Source organism: Equus asinus, chromosome 9 (assembly GCF_041296235.1).
Source record: "Equus asinus isolate D_3611 breed Donkey chromosome 9, EquAss-T2T_v2, whole genome shotgun sequence".
Lineage (NCBI taxonomy): Eukaryota > Metazoa > Chordata > Mammalia > Perissodactyla > Equidae > Equus > Equus asinus.
Window position 1 is genome coordinate 17,630,853 of NC_091798.1, and position 19,304 is coordinate 17,650,156.

The 19,304-nt window shown below is 36.5% G+C and overlaps 1 long non-coding RNA gene across 1 annotated transcript in view; it reads right to left on the reverse strand.

Annotated features, from left to right (window-relative positions):
• LOC123288754 (uncharacterized) overlaps nt 1–19,304 on the reverse strand; it is a 2,093,166-nt gene that overhangs the window by 1,289,975 nt on the left and 783,887 nt on the right. Inside the window, exon 4 of the long non-coding RNA XR_011505731.1 lies at nt 7,763–7,914. This is a non-coding gene — a long non-coding RNA (uncharacterized lncRNA). The remainder of the gene's footprint in view (nt 1–7,762; nt 7,915–19,304) is intronic.

The window sequence follows — 19,304 nt, forward strand, 5'->3', positions numbered from 1 at the left end:
ATGTTTGGACTGATTAGTTAAAATGTCTTATGTCTTATTAATACAGCTGTTATGATCACTTCCTATAAAACTCAATCACACTAATTCCAGGTAATTTCTAATTGCCTTTTAAATTTTTTCGCTAACTTTATTCTTGAGTGTTTTATTTAAATTTTAGCTCAATATACTTTCTATGATCAAGTAAAATGTACATAATTATTTATTGTTTATTAACATTTTTAAGATGTAGAGATAAAAGTGTAAGAATAAAGGTGTAAATGAAGAAAACATAATATACAGGTACTCTGTGTGATATGTACCCTAAGTCTTACAAGTTTGGGCTCATCTAGCCATAGTTTATTGCTTCTTGATAATTTCTTTCCAATGAATTCACAGGTGTTCACTTGTTTTCAGAGTTAATTTACTTTTGAAGAATTCATTCTAGTTGATAATATGCTGCCATTTAGTCATGTATACTGACATATTTAGCTTCAAATAAAATATTCAAGTACTTTGAGGTAAATTTATTATTAGTGGGAAAACACCTCCAATTTACATAGCTTGTACTTGGTTAACTTTTAACAGCATTTGTAGTAAGTATCCGGAAGGTCTTATCGCTTATATCAAAATACAAATCAATCTAATTTTAATAAATTCAAAAGCATTGTACTGTACTTATATCATTATATGTAATATGAGGTTAGGTTTTTCAAAAAAAATGGCGTCATCATAAATTTTTACTGTATTCCAAGTGGTAATTTTCATAGGTAGTTGTCATGGAATCATTTGTGTCTTTTGATATTTTACAAATACCAACTATTATCATTTTAGTAATGTAATATAAATATGAATTAAAAGCCCAAAGTTGTATAGCAAGGGACTAGGTCTACAAAATTGCAATGACTTAGAAAATTCAGAGTTTAAAAATAGCTTCTGCTAAGTCCTGATTTAATTCCTATTTAATAGAAAGTGAAATACCCAACAGAATGCTTTACATATTTTTATAGGCAAATAGAACTTAAATTACCAAATAATTTTAAAATAGTATTTTTATTCCATTATCCCAAGATTTCCAAATAGTGTCTTGAGTCTCTTATCTCAGAGAAGGAGATTACTGAGGTGATTTTGCAGAAGAATCAATAAAAACAATATTTTAGCTTAAACTATCAAGAAAATTAAAGACTCCGCATGTGTTTATTGAATGAATTACCTTCCAGCTTTACTATTAGGAAAGTGCTGTAGAATACCAGTCATTTCACCCTCAATAATGCAGCTGTAACGTTAAGAATCCATTACGTGAGTTTTAGTTGCTCAATAGAAAACTGTTGAGTGGATGTGTACATGGCAATGGTTATCTCTTTGTTTTACTTTCTTTTTTACTATTGTTGTTGTTGTTACTATTCTATTCTAATGTAGAGTATTTTGCCAAGGTGAAATAGCTCCAAATGAAGACAAGTCAAAGTAAGAAGTTTACTTTCATTCAATCAAAGGTACTGAATGGCCAACATTTCCTGCTCATAATAAAAGGTAATATTTTGAATTGTCTGCTTCTGAATACCTGGCTAAAACTGTCCAGGAGTTCCAAAGGTGCAGGTTAGCTCTCAAAGTGAATGGTGCATAATTTTAACTTAGATCTTCCAAAAATTCAAATTCCCACACTCCATACTTGCAGATTCAAATTCCATAGGACTAATTCTATAAGGACTAAGAATCTGTATTTTAAACAAGTAACTCACGTAACTTTTCAGCTGGCAATTCTCAGACTGTAAAACATATACTGTATCTATCCACTTAAATATTTAATAATTTTTAGGTGATACTAGTTTTGCACCCTATCTCCATCCCCTACTGCTACAGCCATGTTTGTTGAATTGCATTTAATGTTACCTACTCAGCTTTAATCAATGGTAGTGACACAAAAATTGACTATATAAAATATTACATATATTCCTTAAACCAACTATCAAATATATTATAAAATATTGTATTTTATTGAAAATATTTTACCGTATTTAATATACCTATTGGTTCTTGAATGTCCAAAAGAAAACTGAATGTTCAGCTATAATAAATACCACAATTATCATTAATACATTTCATCCTTCTGCTTAGCATGATAATTGTGTGTCCCGCCCCCTCTCTCTCTTTCTCTCTCTCTCTGCCAATAGCAGATGCATATCAGAATCACTAGGAAAATAGTTTGAAAATCCACAGCCCTAGCCACTCTACTATGATGGAATCTTATTGAAGGCATCCTATAATATTATTTTCGAAAGTGTTTCCTAGTCATTTCAGACTCTGACCCCTCAACTAAATTGAGAACCACAGCTATAGATAGTGAGAAGAGGTCATCCCCAGAATGTAGATGAATAAAATAAAATTAATACCCTGCTCTCGACTAGTTTCTGCCACCAGACCTGCAGGCATTTATAAACAAAACTAAGAACACAAATTCCAAATTTTCCTATAAAAGAAAAACTCCCGTTTCCTCTACTCAGAATATTTCTGACACCAAACGTGTGGATTTCTCCTGCACATTGAGCAATTCTGACACTAACTACTTGGAGTTTACTCAGAGCCCACAGGTGAAGGTCTTAGCCACAAGACTGCCCCCAACCTCAGACACCAGTCAAGAGTCCAGGCCTCCCATACTTTGGCCAGCTATAAATCAGTATTCCCACTACCCCCTCCTCTGCTTTGATAATTTGCTATTACAGCTCACAGAACTTAGGGAAATACTTACATTTACAGGTTTATTATAAAGGATACAATAAAGAATACAGAGGGGCAGTCAGATGAAGAGGTTGATAGGGCAACATGTGGGGGGTGTGCAGTGTGGAGGCTCTGCGCACCTCTCTGGATGTGTCACTCTCCCAGCACCTCGATGTGTTCAACAACCTGGAAGCTCTCCAAACCCTTTCTTTTATGGTTTTTATGGAGGTCCCACTACTTTGTCATGGTTGATTAAATCATTGGCCATCAGTGATTAACTTAGTCCCCAGCCTCTCTCTCCTCTCCAAGGTTGGGGGGATGGGGCTGAAAGTCCCACCCCTTTATTGGCATAGTTGGTTCTGCTAGAGACTAGCTCCCATCCTCTAAGAGTCAGGTCTTTAGCATAAACTCAGGAATAGCTGAAAGGGACCTATTATGAGTAACCAAAGATGCTCTTCTCACTTGAATGCTCAAGAAACTACAGGGGTTTTAGGAGCTATGTGCCAGGTACCCAGGATGAAGACAAATATGTATTTCTTATTATATCACATTCTCTAATATCATTGTTGAATAATTTTTATGAGATTTTCCTAACAGTTTTATGAAGACACAAACGGAGGTGGGTATTGCAACTAACTGACAAAATTTCTTTGTTTTGTCTTTCTCCAAGTTTTTCTTTTCCCTTCCTCTTACTGAAATCTCTCCTTCATCCTAAAGCATCTAGTCTGCTCACCCTACATCTTGACATGCCATTCTTCTGTATGGTAGCAGAGCTCTCAGACTGACATCCTATCCACTCCCATCCTTGCAAGAACAAAAGCTGCTCTTCAGATCTACCCTCCTCTTTCGAAGTAAAGAACAAATTTGTTTCCTGTCGCTTCAGTAAAATGGAGTGAACTGACACATATGCCTGACTTGAATGTAGTGGAGTCAATTGTGTTATTATATTTAAAGTTAAAAGGTATCAAGAGAACGAAGCTGTTAATAATAAAAGATCAGAAAATTGGGGGAAAGTCAGAGAAAAGAAAGTTCCCCCTGATTACCTAGAACAGTTGAATCTGTTGGAGCCAGAATAAAGAGGGTCGTATTGTCTTATGGGGGATTTGCTGTTTGGTTCAAGTCCCAATGTCAAATGCTTCCATCAAGCTGACAGACACAATAAAATAGATTTGTATTCATTGAACTGGTAAATATTTATAGTAATATTTGGACAGTTTTTAGGAAAAAGCAGATATTATGATCATTTATGAATTTCCACTAAAAACAAACTCTTCTTCCCACCATAAACACACAAACACACACACAAACTTTTTCTTAATCTTGAGTAAAGTATGTACTGAAAACCTCATTACCTGAATTGCCTTGTTTCACTATAGCACATCACGTCACATGGAAACATCTTGTATTTCTCAGCATCCCTTCCTTTAGACAATGGTCAACACAGACACTTCTAAATGCTAAATAGTCTCTAAATTCTCAGGACAATAGAAATGCTTTAGTCTAATAACTTCTTTTCCCCAAATAAATAAAAGTACAGATTCTACTAAGATGATGACATAGAAGGCAAACATGTCCATAAAATATAAATTAAAAAAAATAAAGCTTTATTACAAATACATTACTCTATCTTAAGTAACCAAGCACTGAGGCAAATGCTTCCTATGTTTAGGCAGAAGCACTCATTTTGTTATGCAAGGTCATGTATTTTGAAATGACAATCCACGTCGGAGTATTTTGCCCCTAGAGTCTTCATTCAGAGTATTTTCCAGTAGTGTCACAAGCAGATAAATGCACCTAATTACTAGATTGCACATCCTGATGTATGTTTATTTGACTATGCAAACAACCCACCAAATGTACAATTTTCTCTTCTTAAAAAACATAGTAATTTAAATGCAAAAGATATGTTAATCAGTATTATCACTGAGATTTTTCATATGTCAAGTTAGGATGCTTGGAATGATGATTTTGCTGTCAGCAATAAAACGGCTTACACTGGAAATCCACTATGGAAAGTTCTCAACAATCTCAATAAAATGGAACTCACAGTCCCCCTGTCAGATTAAGGCAAGCATGGTGCTGGCTTTTATATGATAATAATTTGGTAGGTACAAACCATTTCCAATAAGAGTAGGGCAAGGTAGAGCCTGGCCTATAAAATAGGGGGAAAGAGTGTATAAATCATCAAGAACAAACTTTAAGCAAAGGGAATAAAAAGGACATGCTCTTCCAAATTACTGTACAAGTTCTTGTGAAGTAGAGTAGTCATTGCAATGTGAAAATTTGAAGTTGAGGGGTTTTAATCATAGGAGGGTGGTGGGGATTCAGCAGTGGAAGGGTGCTCCTATTAGCATTTCCTGCAGTAATTGTTATTTTAATTGACTGAAATAAACTACAATGCCCCAGGCCAGTGATAAAACTGTATAGGTTGGCAGCTTTTTCCCCTTATGGAAAGAGGCCCATCAAGAAAACTTATACTTTCAATTAAAAAAAAGTATTATTATTCACTTTTATCAATGCAAAATAGTCTAAAAACTTTTCTCCTTGTGCCCCCTTCATCAAACTATTACGTGTCAGATTTGTCTTTTATCTTCAGTCTGAAAAGTTTCATTTGGGGGGTTGTTTTCTAACTAGGAATTTACCCAAAATTGCCTCCAAATCTCCACCTCTGCCTTCTCATTTCTCTTCCAAAAGACTTGAAAACTCTTAAGGCATTGTTATTTTATTATATATTCTAATTTGTTAATAGGGTGAGTACGTAGAAACTTCTGGCAATTGACATCCATAAAAAAAGCAATCATTTCATTCCTGATACACTCAACTATGTACTTTCTAAGTACAAAACTATGCACTGATGGTATGAGGTTTCAGAGGTGAAAATGTTGTTCCTCTTAAGTATAAAGTTAAAGTAATGAGATGCATTTAAAGCTTTATGAATTGGTACAAAGAATAGAAGTGCTACTTAAGAAATCTAATTATTTTGCTTGGGTACAGGTTGAATTTTATTTTGGGGGTAGAGAATTGGAGACCTCTTAGGAATAAAATGAGTTAGTTCAGAAATGAGGGCATGAAAGCTTAAGCAACGGGGAGGTTGCAGTGGGATTCTGCAAAAAGTGGGTGAAAGACTTGATTTGAAAGTAAAAAAAAAACAGTGTAAATGACTGATTATGTAATCAGGATAGAAAAAGAGATGAAAGATCAAAAAATAGTGCTATAAATGTTATAAAGTGGGAGACAGAGAGAACTGCAAAACTGGAAGAGAAAAGAAATGTCGAAGTGAAAGATGATTAGCTCTCATTGACATATGCTAAATCAATGACAAACATATGTGTTTGATATGTAGAGATCTACATTTCCAGACATTAATGAGAGAGAAAGAATGAAAGCAGTGGAAGACAGAGAAAGTTACAGATTTATTCCTCAGTAGGCCCAGAGACTAAAGGGAATACTTTGGCCTCTCAAAAGATATGATGTAATTATTATAGTGAAAACATAGCATACACATATTAATTCAGAAAATCATCTATTATAAAACCTTATAAAGTATGCCTAGAGATTAAATACTCAAGCAATATGATAATGTTGATAAATTGGTCTGCAATATCAAGCATTGTGGCTTGATAATGTGAGAGACTCTGACAAATAAGCCAAAGTGTTCCCAAAACTTCCAAGAAATTGAACAACGAAACATTCTCAGAAGAAATTTGAACTTTGATCTTTCCTAACCTATCCTGTAAAGTCTTTAAACTGCCTGCTTTCCTCAGAAGACTCACTTTGGAGCTGCTCTCATACTGCAACATTTTAACAAAGGCTTGAGCTGATGACTTTGGTTGGTGTTTCTCTTCCCACAATCCTTAGAGCAGGTTGACCTCAGACAGTTCTACATCTTGAGGTGCTATATCACCCTCAGTTGCCTCCAAGTATCACTTTTTTCAGGTAATAGATCTATGATTCCTTCTAGAGATTGGCAAATTTATCGAGAAACATCCCAGAATTGCGGAAAAATCCCAACCAAATTATTTTTGAGAGAATCTAAGAAATAGACTCTTAGAAAAAGTACTATTAACCTGATATGGTTTTCCTACAAGTCTACAAATTACAAGAAAACAAACAGCCTAACTCTGACAAAGATTCTTTGCATGACCAAACTTTAGTCAGTCTTCTGAATCTTTTTCTGGGTACATCTGTGTACTTCCTTGTAAAATCTAATTTTAGCGTGTACCCTGCTAAGTCAGTTTAACTGTAACCCCGACTCTTGATATCTGATCATCCTTGATATCTGATCAGGTTTCTCATCCTCCACCATGCCCCAGATGATGTCTGATCACTCTGGCCTGCCTTTAGCACAAATCCTGTTAGATCAGTTCAGTCAGAACCCCCATTACCCCTAAGGTTTCCTCTTAGTAATTTCTATCCACTGACCCCTACCCTGTTCCTTGGCTATAAATTTCCATTTGCCCATGCTGTATTCAGAGTTGGGCCCATGCTCGCTCTGCCACTGTAAAATCCCATTGCAGTTTTCCCTATATCTATGGTCATGGTCCTTGTTAAAGTCTACCTTACCATCTTTAACAAGTGTCATTGAATAAGTTTTTTCTTTTATGCCTTCTATCATATTGAGGCTGTCTCTCTTATGAAGACGATGGGACAATAGCAACTGAAAATTATTTATATCCATTTTACTCCAACCTAAAATACTTCTGCTTCCATTTTCACAAACTGAATGAATGGTCCCCTTTTCCAGAAAAACAGAATCTTTGTGTTCATAGAGATTCAGTGGCTAGATACTGAAGTATCAAAATGGCTGTTGACAGACTACATCATTTAAAGCAACCTTCTTTAGGATAAACGAGAAGTCACCTGCAAAATTCCCAAAGAAGAGATAATACAGAAACTATTGCATTTCCTACCGAATAAAATCATTCAATTTAGAAGGACTTTAGTAAGATCATCCCAATTTTGAAAGTTAATTTTATTTTTATGTTTTAGAGACAAGAGAAGAATAAAACTCTCTTTCCCATGAAGGGCATTTATAGAAAATCTTAAAAGAAATGTAGGTTGACGGACCTACCTGTGGTAAAGAACAGGTTTTCTGATGATTGGAGCCAAGACGAGGATTTCCCGCAGACTGAGGTTTCTTAAAGTGCTTCAGGGTCTCTGTCTGCTATTTTCTTATCTAATGTATCTTCAACTCTCAGCCCTTAATGACAGTGTTCTAAGGACCTAGAAGGAGGGGAAAAGACATTTTTGAAAAGACTGCTGAGCTACAGCAAAGTCACCTTGTACTTGCTTCAGATGTTGTGTACTCAGGAATATAAAACAGAAACATCTTGTTACAGCAGTCAACTTACTGAAAACCTGGTCAGGGTGGAGAGGCTAGGACACATCCAAGTAGTGTAAAAAACGGGACAAAAGACTCTCACTGTATATACAAGGCCAGTTTGGTTTCAAGAATTGCTTTTGCAAAGCATGATGCTGCATGTTGTTTGAGAAAGAAGTGGCAGTGGTGAGAGGGGCTAGAGAGAGAAACCTGAGCAAGGTTGTTATTCAATATATATTTATGGAGTTCCCACTACACACAGTTACAATGTCAAATGAGAGTTAGATTACACCTTTCCAGTGTTTCCAGTGCAGCTGGGTAAAAGGCAAGAAAACATGCAATTATAATGCAATGGGATAAATGTGATGGTGGTAGGTGACGTGCGTGATTATGGTAGAGGCTATATATTTCCTAAATTTGGGAGGAGAGAAGAGAGAAAGTCTTCCCAGGAAAGATACTTCCAATAAGAGAGCTGAAGGAAGTGTAGTGGTTAATCAAGTTAGAACACTGAAGACTCAGGTACAGAAAACTATGTACAGCAAGAGGGAAGAGTAAGAACATGAAGGTGTTAGAAAGACCTAAATTTTGGAAAGTGAGGAAACAAATCTTATTTCTATGCCTTATTTAAGAGGAGAGACCTGAACCTATAAATCCCAATCAGATCTTGAGAAATGAAAGCATGCCTAGCGGAGGGTCATGCTCACGCTAGGCCTTACGAAAGTCTTCACTGAACTTTTACCAACTTACTTTTAACTCATTAATAAAAGTTTTTCTGAAGTTAAAGTGTCTAAATTTGATGGATTTTTGGATCTAAATCAAATGAATATATGTAGCATATGTAATTTTTTAAAGAAAACAGCTTTTATTTTTTAAAGACTGAACAAAGAAACAAGTTTGTCTTTGGATTTGGCTAGGCTGGGATGCTGATAAGATGGCTGTTTGCAAATGGACCAGTTTGTGTCCACGAGTAGTATATATAGGCACCCATATAAATATGCATACACATATGTAGACACACGTATCCTTTTCTTTTATTTTCTTTTTTTTTGACTCTCCTGTCTTTTGGAACTATGCTGGTAAACCTAAATATGTTTAAGAATTAGTAATACTTTTGCAAAACAGGTTATTTTTATCTAATGAACATATGCAAGGGCAATTTAGCAAAGTGGTATATATCAAGTATTAAAATAAAGTTCTGAAACAAAACCATTCAACTATATCAACCTACTCATTGGTTTGAAAAGTGGATTTTCATAATCCTCTATGTACACTGAGTTTTCCAGCTAGTTTTCCTGAGAGAAACAGAGAGAGAAGTTTCTTGTTTGAAATGCATACTGATAGCAGTACCTTTTCAGACTTTGGTCCTCTCATAGAGGAAGAACACCAGTCACCACATGGGTCTGCTTTCCTCCCTGATAACCTCAGAGCCCTGATCCAATTATCTTTTACCTTAAACTGCAGAGAAAAAGAACTGTTAGAGATGAGGTGCGGCACGTGGTGGGTGAAAGTGGATCGTGTGTTTTACTTGCCACAAGAACTGCTGAGCAAATAGGTAGTTTTTGTTCATATAAATCAACTGTGTGCACTGGGTTTAAGCTATTTTGCCATCAACTTGGATTACACTGAGTTACACACGTCTCAAGACCTGATTGGTAGTGTAGAAACAATAATATTGAATTGACTAAGTAAGAGTTCTGCCGACTGGAACTGAAGAGTTCAGTTTGGGCCAATGAATATGTAGTTATACATCAGTTCTTATAAAGCCCGAGTTTATGATAATGCATATAAAGTACCCTGTTTCTTTTCATACATTTAAGTTATGATCATATTATGCTAAATTTTAAATGCTATTACTAATCATTCATTAAGTTATAGTAATATGTTATAAGATCTGAGTAAAAAAAAAAAAAAAAAACCTCTGCTTCTCCTTCTAAAAACCCCAAAAGAAATGATGTAATAATACAATAACACCTCCATTAAGAAAAATTTTAACCTATTTCTTGTGGTTTCAGTCTTCCGAAGGGTAAGTTTCTGCCATCATGCATATGGTATATTTTACCGTGTTCTTTAATTGGTCAGGGAAAGTGGTTCTTTCTCCTCTCTCTGAAGGTTACTATAGTCAAAATGTGTTGTGTTTGCCTACCCAGAGCCATCCTCTCTCTTCTGTAAATAGATGACCTCAATTACTTGTTAGAGACCACATTCCCTTCATTTGGCTATAATTTTGGTGAGACACTTATTTGAGTTGTTGATTATAGTACTAGCATAACATGGGTAGAAAATGACCCAAATTAGGTCAACCAAAATTTGTCTCAGAATTTGGATCCTGAGTACAGTGAACTAATGATACAGACCCTGATATCAGTTTCCCTACATTAAACCCAGCATATACGGGGTTAAAACCAAAACACTCATTCCCTGCTTACTCTCTGGCTTCCCAGCTGCAGAATCCACTGTCCTCCATGAAGACAGACACCACCAAAGACAAGCACCTGGAAGCTTTATCTCCACAAAGAGATACAGGCTGGCAGGAAAGCTGCTGATCAGCAAGGTCACGGGCTTCCTCCTCTCTGCAAGTAGTCTCAAGGCCAAAGACAGGCTGGTGGGAAAGCTCCGACCAGCAAAGCCATATGCTCCCTCTCCCCTACCTAAAACTTCAAATAAAAACCCTTCCTTTTAGCTTTTTGGGGAGTTTGGGATTTCAGTGTTAGTTGCCCTTTCTCCTTGCTCAGTGCTGTGCAATAATCAAATTCCTACTTTCTTCCACTACACCCGGTGTCAGAGATTGGCTTGCTGCACAACGGGTGAGCAAATCCACTTAAGGTTCGATATCACTAACAGAAAACAGTTTATTCATTCTGTGACAGTGGGAACCTGATGATTCTTTTCATTTGTTTTAAATCCCTATGTGTTACAGTTATCCTATTTCTGTCTTTTTAAGGAAGATTAGCACTGAGCTAACATCCATGCCCATCCTCCTCTACTTTATTTGTGGGACACCTGCCACAGCATGGCTTGACAAGGGGTGCATAGGTCTGCACCCGGGATCTGAACCGGTGAACCCCAGGCTGCCGAAGCAGAACGTGTGAATTTAACTGCCACAGCACTGGGCAGGCCTCATATTTCTGTCTTTGTTGAAGCCTGGTGGTTCTACTTTTCCATCTATTACATGAGCTTCCCCATGTATTCCTCCCCCCAATTTTTTTTTGTTGGCTCAAGTTAGCCATAGATGATTTCTATTGCTGGTAACCAAAGAACACTATCTGACACAAAGACTGATAGTAAAGCTCATAGGGGATGAAGCGAGTACTAAAGCAACTGTATTATAAGGCAAAATTAAGGTAACGTAAGGAAGAAACAAATAATAAATTATGGGGGAATACAGGAGAGAGAGCTAGCTTATGTTTGCTTAAAAATAAGTTTTTATGGAAGGATTAAAAGAATGGATGGAATTTTCAGAGAAGACGATGAGTCTGTCTAAGGAAGAGGGAGTAACATCAGCAAAAGGAAGAAGGGAAGACAAGTTCACGATGCAATCAAGGGTTAGGAATAACCCCAGTTCATACATATATACAGGGGGGCATAGAAAGAAATGGGAGAAAAGATTGGGAAGGATGGTTTGTCCACTTTTAAAATAAATGTTGATTGCAGTGCTGTGATGTAATGGTGAGCAAGGCAGACATGTTCTCTACCTTCAGGAAACTTACATTTCCCTGGAGGAGAGAGACAAATGGCTAATAAAAACATTCTCCAACAAACAAAATACTTAAAAAATGTAGTAAGTTCTGTGCAGGAAACAAGGGACTAAGACACAGAGATTAAGGGCATGGTGCCTGGATGATTGAGGGAGAGCTGGAGGAAGGTTGTGATGTACTGGATTAGAATTTAATTATAGGAAAATAGGAGGAATGGAGCATTTCAGGTAAAGGAACAACAAATATGAATGTCCTAAGGAGAGAAGACTTCAACTTATTCTCAGAATTGATTGAAGATGACTCCAGCCAGGTGAGCAAAGGATAGTATGGCATAACATAATGCTGGAGATACAGGCAAGAGTCATCCTATAGTTTTTTTTATGCCCAAGAGAGTGGTTTGAAATTCATTTCAAATTTATAAGTAAGCTATTTACATTTTATAAGGATCAACTTAATGGTTATGGTGGGGTACAATCAGTCTTGAATGATAACTGATTTAAGTGATGAAGAAATGTGAGGAATTGGAGCCGGCCCTGTGGTGTAGTGGTTGAGTTCAGCGCACTCCGCTTCAGTGGCCTGGGTTCACAGGTTGGCATCCCAGACGTGGACCTGCACCACTTGTTGGCCATGCTGTGGCAGCACCTCACGTATAAAGTGGAGGAAGATTGGCAACAGATGTTAGCTCAGGACTAATCTTCCTCAGAAAAAATAAAGAAATGTGAGGAATCGAGAAGTGCATATCATGGCAGACATAAGGAAGACTTAAATATGAGTAATGATGTAGTTTTTTTCTTTTGAAATTAAATACAAAATTTAGAACTACTGAAAGTATTTATTATAGTGACAGCTACCTTCCATAATGATATTATCCACAATACATATTTCCACTGCTAATCTACTATAATATTTATACTTCCTACCATGTCATTTAGCACTTAATTACATGCTGACCAGTACTGTGTATTTTACATTATATTTTGTTCCCCAACTAGGCTGAAAACATCTTGAGGGCATCACCTATGCCATATATTTCTGTATCTTTCACATTACCTAGCTTATATTTGATATAGATATGAATTAGCAATAATAATAAACATGTATATAATGCTTACTATGTTCTAGGCACTGTACTAAGGGCTTTATGCATATAATTTCACTTAATCCTCATTCCAAACCTATGAAAAGGCCCAGTTATTATTTTACAGATGAAAAACTCTAAATTTGCCATGATTAAGTCCCTTGTCTACTTATGACTAATTGATTAATTGACATAAAGTTTTCAAGATGAAAAAAAAGGATCTAGTCAGATAGGCCATTGGTAAAAGTATTTTGAAAGAATACATGTGTATGACATTTTCATGATATTATACTACTTCCTGGTCCGATTGGGAACGACCATGAATCTGTTCCTTGTGATAGAATCCCACATAGTTCTTCTATCTGCATTTGCCAGCTATTCCTGACAACACGTGTCATTTAAATGAAAGGGTTTATTTAATACAGATCACTTGACACTGTCTCACTTATCTTCTCTTTCATTTAATTAAGCTAAACCATATTTCTCCCACCACTAAATCAAAAAGCTGAGTACAGACTCTACAGTACATGCGACTGGTTCATTTTGTCTAGATCCTAAGCATTTCTAACATCTAAACATATATGCAGAAATACCTATCAAATAATGATTGTGACACAAATTATGATTGTGGCCCAATTATCTCAACAGATACAGATGCCATAAAGTTTAAAAGAGAAAGGAGACAGAGATATAAAGCGGAAAAAAATAACAAACACAACAGTAATGGGAATTAGAAGAAAACATAAAGACTGTCAAAGAAAATTACTGTTGTGCTCACTACAGGAGGCCACAAAAAGGAAAACAAAAATAAAAATAATTTAGATTCTACCCTGAGGCATACAAATATAAAAACAATGGAGGAATTTTAATTGGGCAAAAATGCTCTAAATGTTTACTTAAAACTATTTCTCTGCTTACAACACAACTACAGTGATGACATACTTGACATTTGCTCACAATCCATTTTTCTCATCCAAAGTTTAAATTTTATAAACAGCCAATTCCAGTTTCTATTTTGGTTCACATTCTGAATGCAAAGCAATATGTCCCATGCCCCCTTAGGAAGAGAGTATTTAAATGATAAGTGGAAGATGGTATTAAAAGAAATATCAACACACAAATTTGTATGTTGGAAATCAGACAGATCAGATAAGACAATTGGCAATAGGAGTAGTGAACATGAAGAAGGAGGGGGAGGTGGAAGAGGAGGAAGAAAAGGAGAAGGAGAGGAAGAAGAAGGGGAAGACTCCCACTACCACACACAGACACACGCGCGCGGGCACACACACACACACACACACACACACACACACTTGTTGAGATTTGCCCAGTTCTTCCAGGAGTGATTCATTTTCTGGCCATGTTTAATATCTTCTCCACCCCTCCTCACTGTCCCCGGCCCCACTCCTAATTTGATGAATGTTTCTTGGTTTAGAGAAAATTGGGTCATTCAGAAATATTAGGATCACAACAGGCTGATTAATAACTGTATTGAAAAGCTAAATTTTGGTGATAGACGACATAAATCTCTCTCATATGAGATGTTGGCTCTGCAGCCTGCAGAGTTGACAGAGTTGAGATCTTGGGTTTAGCTGAATTTCTTTAGGAGCTCTGGCAAAGCAGGACCACAAAGAAAATGCCATTAGAGGCGTTCATATTTTCTTAAAGGAGCGGCAGAAAGTTGGATTAAGAAAACTCTGTAAATCACCACTGGCTATTTAGGTAGAGTAGGAAAAAGTGGTGTAATAACATGTGAATGAAAATGCTTTTAAAATATTAAAATGCAGTCCTCAATTCTTCAAGAATTTAGAGAATTAGTCACTTGTTGCTTCAGTACACAAAATTCAGTTTAGCCTAAAGCATTCTAATAAATATAAAAGACCCTGGAAATACATAAAAATAACATTTTGTAAACATCATATGGCTTCACAATTTGGGGCCAATTTACACATTTTACTTTTTTTCTTATATGTGTTACAAAATATTCTCCTTATTTTTAATCTTTTACTTTCCTTTAGTCATACATCTTTTCACCACAGAAGCAGTTTTTTTTAAGAGGACACTATCAAAACATCATGGGACACTTGTGTCTCATAAGCATAATTTAAGAAATGCTAACTTAAGATTTTTTTCCTTCCCTGAATAAAACACTATTACTCAGAAACTTGGTCAGAGTAGCAGGGCATAGTGCATGCAGGAATTAGTCTAGAAGCTGAAGATGAAACGCAAGGGAAAACTGTTCTAAGCAAAGCCACAAAATTAAAGCTCTTACACATTCCGGAGCTTTCTGAAAAACCCGCCACTCTTCCCACCAGTGGACCGAATTGTGGTTCTATCTCAAATCTTGCAGATCTTCTCTATTCCCAACTTTGTCTGAGTAGCTTACAATAAAGTCAGCAAAATTGTGTGCCAGTAGCACAGATCCTGGAACATGACTGTTTGGATCCTAAACCCTGCTCTGCCCACTAGCTTTTGACCTTTGGCAAGTAACTTACCCTCCCTATATCTCACGTTCTTCATCTGTAACATGGGAATAACTCCAATGACTACCCCACGGGTTGTTAAGTTATTATTTGATAAGGGTTTAGAAATAAGACTGGGGCATAGCAATGCTGTATAAATGTTTAATAAATAATGTGAAATTAAAATGTACATTAAGTCCATAAGTACTAATTAGGCACCTATGCTAGTCCAAGTCATGTTATGTATGATGGACAAGATAAAATAGGTTAAATCTTTGGACTTGAGCTTCTATTCTAGAGAAAAATAACAGAAATAAGCATGCAAACAAATAAGCAAGACATTTTTAGATGGAGATGAGCGCTGTGAAGAACATGTTACGCGACAGTGAGAGAGGAGTTCTGATTTGGGAAGTCTCTTCTGGGCCCTGGAGTTGAGATGAGAAGGCAGTTCAGGCATAAGAAACAGCAACTCTAAGAACTCGCAAATGGAATCACTGTCTTGTGCCTGGGACAGAAAGGATGCCTGTGCACAGAGCATAAAGAACGAAGGAGAAAAGCAGGATATAATGTGAGAAAAGCAGGCAGGGGTCCCAGTGACCAGGTCTTGGAGTTCACATGTTATTTTAAATGCAGTGAAAAACCATTGCAGGGTTTAAAACTGAGGATCAAGTTGATGTAGTTTAACTGCCAAGAAACTCCTTTGTTTCTAAATGGTGACTAAAAGTCAGTGCCCATTTGTTTAACTTACTTTCTGCATTGGCTTGGTGCTTTTGACCCTAACTTGTACCTTATTATAGAGTCAACTAATGCAGAAGGTACTTGCTGGATGGTGTATGTATATCTGTCACTGACAGATTTCATTTCCTAATTGCTTGGTAGCGACATTTGTCTACTTATACTTTTTCTCTCTCTCTATTTCACTCAACCAAATTTCGGGTGATAATTCCTCTTTAGCTTCTTGCCATAAACCCTGGACAGGACCAGCTATATACACAAGCTATAGGCAATTACCTACATTTATACGATGTGGGAGGCACTAAACAACTTTTATATGATAAAGGCCTTCTTTATCACTAGTCTATTGTGGTACTTAAAATTCCAACCGCTTGATTTAACTGCCTTCGTTTGCAGAGGTTAAATGTCAGAGTAAAGAGAGGATGCAAATTTTACTGAGGAGAGAGAACTTTTTTTCTTTTTTGTGAGGAAGATTGGCCCTGAGCGAACATCTGTTGCCAATCTTCCTCTTTTTGCTTGAGGAAGACTGTCACTGAGCTAACATTTGTGCCACTTTTCCTCTATTTTATGTGGGATGCTGCCATAGTGTGGCTTGATGAGCAGTGCTAGGTCTGTGCCTGGGATCTGAACCTGGGAACCCCAGGGCCACAAAAGCAGAGCACGTGAACTTCACCACCATGTCACAAACATTTATCAGAGGATAGAGGCCTGGATGGATGAGATAGGGAACAGAAGAGATTTGACGGAATAGCAGCTGCTGTCCCGTGAGAAAGTCCCATCCAGTAGGATACCTATTTATATATCCTGCCTGGATCTACACGATTTGAACCAATAAGTGGATGTTCAATATTCTTCGCATTTAAAATTATTTTCCAAAACCATTAACCTTACAATTCTATTTTCCCTATCCTGTTTTAAAGGACTCTACTAATTTCTATTAGTGCCATTTTTTAAAAAATAAATGTCAAAAACTGTCTGGGATAAGAAAACAGATGCATATGACTTTAGGAAAACAGAGTTATACTCCTCAAAATTAAGATTTATGAGAAAAACAATTCACACAAACAGCTCTTGTGTAGAGTACTGTGATAACCAAAGTGAGCAACGTTGAGATAGGGCTCCTTCTCCCCAGGATCTAATAACAAAATTACCTTTAGATGCAATGTCTTGATTTCATTTGACTTTTTGTGGCTTTGTAAACATTGCTTGCTTAGACGTCTTTCAAGTTTGCTGGTTGATTAAGGTTATCAACCACAATATCCAAATATGTAATATTTAAATCTATGCCAATTCTGTTTCTCCAGCAAAATCAGGTAGTAGAAACCACATTTTGTATGAAAAAACATTTACATTTTATACACTACATAAGGCACTACACTGTGAATATGTTAGACTTTTAAACATAAGCAAAACCAAATTTTATGTCCAAAATGGACTAAAATGTAAATAATGTTTTAATCTTAATTAAACATTAATATTATTCTTCGATGTGTTCCAATTCTAGCAAGAAATTAGGGGACCTGTTTTTGGCATCCAGGTGCTTCCCTACTTAGATGAGTGATCTGATTAATTGCACTCGTGCTTTAACTTTACAAGCTACGTGATTTGTTACAGTCTCGTGACTTTTAATACCTTGATCTCTTTTTTATTCTTTTCAGTTTTGATCATAAAAATCCTTATTCCTTTAAACTCAGAGCGTAGAATTATGTGTATGTATAGTGTTAGTTTCCCTGAATCTATGTTAAATTAAATATTGACTTTGCAAGTTCTATATCATTTATTATTTACCATTCTCAATCTGTGGAATTTGTTAAAAAATTGATAAGAACGCCTGGTGGTGAAATCCCCACAGGTGTCAAATTGGATGACCCAACCAAGCCAATTACAAAATTGACAAATCTGTGGTTACTTCGATAAAAATGACACAATTAGATTTTAACAGGGACTGATATTTTTAAAGGACACTTTGAGACATTTTCTTTGAAGGAATAATGTTCTTCAATTTTAGAAAACTACCTTTTTTTTTTTTTTTCTGTTCAGAAAAGTGCTTTCTTGTAAGGCTTGTTAGCCTTTCTGTTCTTCCTGTCTTTCTCCAGAAGTTGATTTCTCATTCTTTGGCACTTTAGAAAATGTTAGAACAGAATTTCAAGTATTTAAAAAAATATTTTTAGCAGATTTACCTTTTGTGCAAAGTGTCAGACAGTTCAAGGGGGCATCCTGAGCTTTCTCACATCTTTTGTCAGCAGAACAGAATTTCATTCCTGAAGAACAATTGTTCACATTACAAAAATAAGTTTCCTACGTAGGTGCCCTTGCTGATAGCCCCCAGAGAAAGGAGGAAAAATAAATGATCCTGCAGACTGATTAATCTACTCTGTCTCCCCTCTCCAAATCTAGGGCTCTCAGCGAGGCTGTAATGAAGGGTTCTGCAGGAGAAAATGCTTTGCCGTTTTCTAAATAGTTCTTTAAACTTTTATCCTACAACTGTTTTCTAATTTAGCTTCTGTGAGCAGAGGTCATACAAGTAAAGAAAAAAAAGTCAAATGAAATAAAGTAGTCTTGAGGGTAATATTAAAAATATTTGCTACCATTCTTTCACACCCACGATGTTAGGAATATCAATAGCCTTAGTTAAAACAAAGGGGGAAAAACCCACTCACTACTTTAAATTCTACACAGCTATCAAATGAAAACTCTCTTTTCCTCTATCGCTCAACCTATCTTTCTGTTCATACCTAGATAGTTAACACAGTTTCTCAAGCCCAGCCGCATGTTGAAATCACTTGGGGAACTTCTAAAACTTGCCACCGCTAGAGTTCCAGCCCCAGAGAATCTGCTTTAATTGTCCCACAACTGGGAGCAGGCACTGGCATGTGTTAACGCTTCCCCAGATGACTCCACTGTGCAGCCAGGATCAAGAAACACTGGGCTAGTCCAACACCTATTCCTTCAAATGTACACTTGAAAACATCTGAAAAGTAAAATTATTAGGAAGAATTTTCCTTCTTCTTCTTCTTCTTTTTTTTTTTTTTGCTGAGGAAGATTAGCCCTGAGCTAACATCAGTGCCAATATTCCTCCTCTTTATATATGAGTTGCCACCATGGCATGGCCAATGAGTGGTATAGGTTGGTGCTGGGGATCTGAACCCAGCCCACCCAAGCGGAGCATGCCTAACTTAACCACTATGCCATGGGGCCGGCCCCAGGAAGAATTTTTCTTTCCACTGAAAATGAGGCTTGTCTGGGGGTGGTTGGCTGTGTGTTTCACTGGTATTTATTTTTTCTAGATATGCAATTACTCCATCTTCTTATTATTAGTCTTA